Below are 5,558 nucleotides of genomic sequence, written 5' to 3'. Positions count from 1 at the left end.
CATGAACGGAAGGTAACAAACCAATCCTCGGTCCAATTACTCAAGCATAGTTTGGTTTCTAGATCATTCAACTAATACTTTGTGCAATCCTTCTTAATTCCCTACCTTGAAGAATTCAATTTTTGATGCATGCTATTTTCTGGCCCGTGGTACAGATCTGGCACATGGATACATACAAGAGCAAAATATATTCCTTGGTACTGAGATGAGTAGCAATAAGGATGGATGATCTGGTCATATAGTTTGAAAACTCTGAAATTTATCGTACGATTTAGTTTCTACCTAGATCTAGATGATTCAGATATTATCCTTGAAGAAAAGATCGACGACGGTATCCCGAAAATATTGAGGGTGTGTGTGCTCATTTAAAATTTAAATAAAAACTATGATCACTCAAATATTTAATACTTATTTTGACCTTGTTCTGATTTTCCAGAATGTTGAACGTTAATGGGTGACATTTCTCATCATGACATTTAATTAGAGGATATTTGTTATCAAGAGACACCAATGTCTCAGGTATAGATAGTTTTTCTCTAGGGAGCACTAAAGGAAATGGAATACAACAAATCTAGGTTTGCTAGGTTGTGTTTTGAACATATATGAATGGTGTAGATTGTAGAAAATACCTAGGAATGGAGTTTTATTTAGTTCATTGCTGGTGTAGGATTGTTAGGCCCGTGTAGTTTCTTGTTGTACTGATGTTGGAAATGTATCATTGCCTTGTTAGTTCATATATCGCACTTTAGGTCCTTCGAGAACATGGAAATGAACATGTCTCTAATACATGCTTTGATGTTTTTAGATGCCAGTGACTGTAGGTTCACAACATTAAAACTAATCTGCACACTTGGTGGGCAGGTGAGGCGGTAGGGCTTTACTATCCATGGGTCCTTTCTCGCATATTATATATAAAAAATCAGCGACAACTGTTGTGACATGAGCTTCTTTTGGCCTATTATGCTAGTTTGCATGATCAATTGCAGTTCCATAAGGCAGTTCTACCTATCTCACTAACACAAGAACTTTCCCTCTAATAGAAAACAGTACATCGGAAGGCAGCATAGAAAATACATAGGAGAGTTGTGTTTTCATTGATAGAGGGAGGGCAAACAATACGCCAATTGTACATGGTAAAGAAAGAAAATGGAAACAAAAATTAAAAACTAAAGAGAAGAATACAATGATCCCATGATAAGATGCTAGCCACCAGCGAGCGCCACACGACCAAACCTATAGTAGGTCCTAAGACACACATATTTTTTTATTAAGGAGAAATAATTGGATTAACAGATCAAACCAGAGATGTTTTCTAAAGTATATGCATTGTAGCCTGTAGCAACGCACGTGCATTCTACTAGTGAAATATAATTCCAACAATTTTGGAACTCCATGTATGACTTTGGTTTTGTCCATTTGATCAACATGCAAATTTCCAGAAGTTTTAAAAAAAGGTTTGTTATTTCAATCAAATCAAAACAAATACAGAAAATAGAAAACAAAAACAGTAAAAGGAAGGGCCTTACCTAGGCCTTCTTACCTAGCAGTCCAGCAAACCGACCCAGCCCACGTCCACTTGCCAGTTGTCTCCTGCCTCTGCCAGTAGGCAAAGGGAGAGACAGCGCACGCAGCGAGCACGCCACCTCCTGCTTCGTCGTGTCAAGCCCTTCGTCACCCTTATCCTGCGCCATGGAGATGCCCTGGAGCACATGTTCCATTCCCCATCTCCCTGGTCGCCTTCCCCTCCTCTAGCCCTCTTCCCCGAGATGCCCGAGAGCTCCCGCTCACTGTCGTCCAAATCCACCGGGCCACAACCACCCCCGCGCCCTCTCTCTGTGTCCCCGAGATTCGCATCATCTTCTTCTTCCTCTCTGATGAGCCACACGACACCGGATGTACCGCAGCATCGTCTCCATCTCCTTCATCCTCCTCAGACACCGAAGATCGTCGTCGACAGAGCCTCCATGTCCTCGCCTTCTACACAAGACGCCTCGCCGTGAGCCACTGGCCATTTTCCCTTTGTGCCCTTTCTCGTGCTCGTGTCGTAGCTGCCAATCCTGCGAGCTTCGAGTTCCGTCCACCACCATGGTCGTTGAGCTCCATGCTCACGAGCTCTTCCGCTTGAACCAGCCGCACAAGGGTTCTCCTGGTAACCCCAGGATGCATTCCAGCCCCTCATACAGCCTCCATGTGCCCCGTAGCTTAGCCTCCGCCGTTGTCCGAGCTCCGGCCGCTGCCCAAGTGCTCACTATCGTCGACTCATGGCACCCCGCGATCTGCTGCTGCCTCCGCTAGATGCGCGGGAGCACGGGCTCCCTCCTTGTCCCCTCAGCGCGCTCAACCACTGTCCCTAGCGCCACTCCGACGAGCCGCCGCCGCTCTGGTTGGTCGCCGTCGTCTAACCGCCAGTGTTACCGGCCATTAGTGCCTAAACACGTTGCTAACTAACTCCCAGGGTCACTGACATGTGGGCCCTGTTGCTTAAGTAACTCACGTAATTAAAAAATTTTGCGAATAAACTCACTTAATTAATTAGGCTAATTAAACTCTGTTTAGTTACTATGCATGTCGGCGTGGAAGCACGTTCACCTATGAGGCGGGGGTGCCCCTTTGTGGTTCGGCAAGGGGATGGTCACATTGCACAAAGAGCAGAAATGGCAGGGTAGCGCGGCGATGGACAACTCTCTTTTACCCAGGTTCGAGCCACTTTGCAAAATAAAACCTTACTCCTGCTATGGTGGATTGATTTCGAGGAACACGAAGACACGACGAGCTCGAGCCCGGCAAGGGTGCCTCGGCAGGAGCAACGCGTGCGTATAAGTGTGTGTGGGGGGGGTCTAAAGTTTGAACCCTTCACTAGGTTGCCTCATGCTTCCTTTTATAGTGGAGCGACCAAAGTGGCATAACAGTCATTTTGGTATGATTAGATAGGTAACAGTGCTATCATACCTAACTCTGGCAGTTAGGACAAAGTGCATTAAATGCACCTCCTGGCCTAATTCTTTCGCCTATATTTTCCCATATATATCCCCAAACCACCAGAGGCATCCACGAAAACACTTTTCCACCGCCGCAACCTTTTGTACCCGTGATATCCCATCTAGGGACCTTTTCCGACACCCTGCCAGAGGGAGATTTGATCATGGAGGGCTTCTACATCAACTCTATTGCCCTTTCGATGAAGCGTGAGTAGTTTACCACAGACCTACGGGTCCATAGCTAGTAGCTAGATGGCTTCTTCTCTCTCTTTGATTCTCAATACCATGTTCTCCTCGATGTTCTTGGAGATCTATTCGATGTAATACTTTTTTGCGGTGTGTTTACCAAGATCCGATGAATTGTGGATTTATGATCAGCTTACCTATGAATATTATTTGAATCTTCTCTGAATTCTTTTATGCATGATTTGATATCTTTGTAATTCTCTTCGAACTATCAGTTTGGTTTGGCCAACTAGATTGGTTTTTTCTTGCAATGGGAGAAATGCTTAGCTTTGGTTTCAATCTTGAAGTGTCCTTTCCCAGTGACAGTAGGCGCAGCAAGGCACGTATTGTATTGTTGCCATCGAGAATAAAAATATGGGGTTTTCATCATATTGCTTGAGTTAATTCCTCTACATCATGTCATCTTACTTAATGCATTACTTCGTTCTTTATGAACTTTATACTTTAGATGCATTCTGGACGCGATGTGTCGAGTAATAGTAGTAGATGCAGAATCATTTCGGTCTACTTGACACGGACGCGATGCCTATATTCATGATCATTGCCTTAGATATCATCATAACTTTGCGTTTTTCTAACAATTGCTCGGCAGTAATTTGTTCACCCACCGTATTATTTGCTATCTTGAGAGAAGCCTCTAGTGAAACCTATGCCCCCGGGGCCTATTTTCCATCATATAAGTTTCCGATCTACAATACTAGTTTCTGATCTACTATTTTTGTAATCTTTTGCTTTCCGATCTATAAGTCAAAAATACCAAAAATATTTACTTTATCATTTATCTATCTCTACCAGATTCACTTTTGCAAGTAACCGCGAAGGGATTGACAACCCCTTTATCGCGTTGGGCGCAAGTTGTTTGATTGTTTGTGCAGGTATTCGGTGATTTGTGTGTTGTCTTCTACTGGATTGATACCTTGGTTCTCAAACTGAGCGAAATACTTATCTCTACTTTGCCGCATCACCCTTTCCTCTTCAAGGGAAAAACCAACGCAAGCTCAAGAAGTAGCAGGAAGAATTTCTGGCGTCGTTGCCGGGGAGATCTACGGCAAGTCAATACATACCTATGTACCCATCATAAAATCTCATCTCTTGCATTACATTATTCGACATTAGCCTCTCGTTTTTCTCTCCCCCACTTCTAAAATGATTTTAAAAAAGATTTGCCTTTTCCTTGACCCTTCTTTCGTTCGCTTGCTCATTTGCTATCTTTACTTGTGTTACCATGTGCCTTCTTTTTGCTTGCATCTTCGCTTGCTAAAAGTTTATGGATCCTTATCCACTTGCTAATACTTTTAATAGATCCAATTATGATGAACCAATTGCTAGTGATTTTTGTGCACTAGATTATCTTTATGAAGTTTTGCTTGAAATTCGTGAATCTAAAAATTGTGATGAAGAAATTTATGAAGTGATTCACGATAGCTCCTTGAATAAAAAGTATGATTGCAATGATGTTATTATAAATTCTATTAATGTCAATTGTGTTAATGATATGCAAAACCCTAAGCTTGGGGATGCTAGTTTTGCTATGTCATCTACTTATTGCAATGATCATGATAGGGGTTATAATGCTTCTTATGATCTTGAAAATTTATTTAAGCCCCATGATGAATATGAGATTGATAATAGTGTTTACAATAATATTGAAAGTGTTTTTGTAATAGGATCAACTTTAGATCCCACATATTTGGAGAATGTTCAATCTTATGATTTTTTTGATAAAAGTGGGTTTGGAGAGGTCATGACATTAGTTAATGTTAATCCCACTATTTTGGAAGAGTGTCAACTTCGCATGCATGTGGATCATGTTGAGAATATGTGAACTATGTTAGACTTAGATGTGATTTTCATATACTACATGATGCCCTCTTCGTGTTTCAATTGCTATCTTTCATGTGAGCATCATTAAAATTATTGATGCCTAGCTTAATGGCTTTAAAGAAAAGCACTTCTTGGGAGACAACCCAATATTTTTCTTTACTGATTTTTAATAAATAATTCATCTAGCCTGTGGTTAGATGTGTATTTTTGTGTTTTAGTTAGTGTTTGTGCCAAGTAAGACCTTTGGGATAGATTATGGTGATAGTTGATTTGATCTTGCTGAAAAATAGAATGTTTTGCGCTCAGGAAAACAATTCTTATTTTAAATAGATGTGTGATAAAAAACTGATTCATTTTGCAGAAGATTTATAAACAAATTTCTTAGGTCTTCTTAATTTTACTGATTTTGTCAAGTTACAGAATTACTTGAGAGTTACATATTACTACAGACTGTTCTGTTTCTGACAGATTCTGTTTTCTATGTGTTGTTTGCTTATTTTGATGATTCTA

Source organism: Triticum urartu, chromosome 7A (genome assembly GCF_056163025.1).
Source record: "Triticum urartu cultivar PI428250 chromosome 7A, HENAU_Tu73, whole genome shotgun sequence".
Taxonomy (NCBI): Eukaryota; Viridiplantae; Streptophyta; class Magnoliopsida; order Poales; family Poaceae; genus Triticum; species Triticum urartu.
This window is presented reverse-complemented; position numbering follows the sequence as displayed.